Source organism: Triticum urartu, chromosome 1 (genome assembly GCF_003073215.2).
Source record: "Triticum urartu cultivar G1812 chromosome 1, Tu2.1, whole genome shotgun sequence".
NCBI classification, from domain to species: Eukaryota; Viridiplantae; Streptophyta; class Magnoliopsida; order Poales; family Poaceae; genus Triticum; species Triticum urartu.
The window spans coordinates 512777581-512778837 of record NC_053022.1 but is presented as its reverse complement, the minus strand read 5'-3'; the positions used below and the strand labels follow the sequence as shown (position 1 = coordinate 512778837).

The 1257-nt window shown below is 51.1% G+C and overlaps 1 non-coding gene across 1 annotated transcript; it reads right to left on the bottom strand.

Annotated features, from left to right (window-relative positions):
• Positions 1-632: 632 nt before the first annotated feature.
• On the bottom strand, positions 633-726 carry TRNAM-CAU. The gene is given in 2 exon segments: positions 633-670; positions 689-726. It is a non-coding gene; the product is annotated as a tRNA-Met (tRNA).
• Between the last annotated feature and the right edge of the window lie 531 nt (positions 727-1257).

Here is a 1257-nt window from a genome sequence, read left to right as displayed (position 1 = left end):
CCTGCAGTTGCTTCAACTGCATATATATTTCTTGGCGGGCGACTGCAATTTTCAGAAAAGCGCGAGCACTATCAACCGCGGAATCTTGGACGTCCGCCCCCACCGACAAAACCTCACCCACTTTCGTCGGCCACCATGTTAAGCGAAGCGAGCTTCTAGCAAAATACACAGGTGATCCATCTTGGGAACTCATGCTTCTGAATTTCAATTACACACATCAAGGAAAAGGAGGCAGAGGAGTCAAGTTATGCAGTAGACAAGGACGATGGGTTGGGTAGTATGGTACGTTGCGCGTGCCGGCGACGAAGGCCTCCACCTCCGGCCTCCTGCACGAGCATTCTTCTGGTTATAGTCACATATATACTCTACCAAAGGAACAGGCGGTTGTACAGTTACATAGGATCGCAGAACGGCACCGCTAGCTCACGGGGAAAACAAGGGTGTTCTTACAGCAACCGAGCCATCCGAAAGGAGGATGAGGTTAAACACCAAGGCAGAGAGAGAGAGACAGCAAAAAAGAAGAAAAACAAGACCAGGTTCAGAGGTGCTCAGTTTCACCTGATGATTCAGGTGTACATGTGGCGACCCAAGTTGCCATTGAACGTTTCTTCACTACGATGGTCTTTTAAATGTGGGGTGAGAGAGAGGCTCGAACTCTCGACCTCAGGATCACTCGCTGTTAGACAGCTATGAGACCTGCGCGCTAGCCAACTGCGCCACCACCCCACTTGTTGTTTTGGGAGCGGAACAAACATACTTGTTAGCCACGACAGCACCGTACAAATCATGGATTAAATTCAAGGGATGTTAATATCTTGCCAATTCCCATCCATCTTCAAGTTAATTTTTTTTGCGGGGATCTTCGGTTAAATAACGTGATGAGATTTTAACACAACTTTGAATTAGTTAATCAGAGATCCGCGTTACAAAAGCAAACACACAACGATTATGTATACCGCTTGTGAGGCCCTCCATTCACGGATAAGGAAGGCAGGAGAAGAAGATGGTGCTGGTCTTGAGAGCGTGATGCCGCCGGCACCCGACCGACTGGTCGTTGTCGTCGTCGAGGATGGAGGAGTAGACGGTGTACAAGGACAAGACGAGCCCGACAGAAACCAGCAGGCTGTTGCTCCGGCAGTGCACTCGTCCACGTCCGCCGGCGCCGGGGCGGCTGCGGCTGACATGGCGCCCTCGGAGCCAGAGCCGAAGAAGCCTTCTTGGAGTAGCTGCACCATATTGGCCCTGGCCACTCAGCTG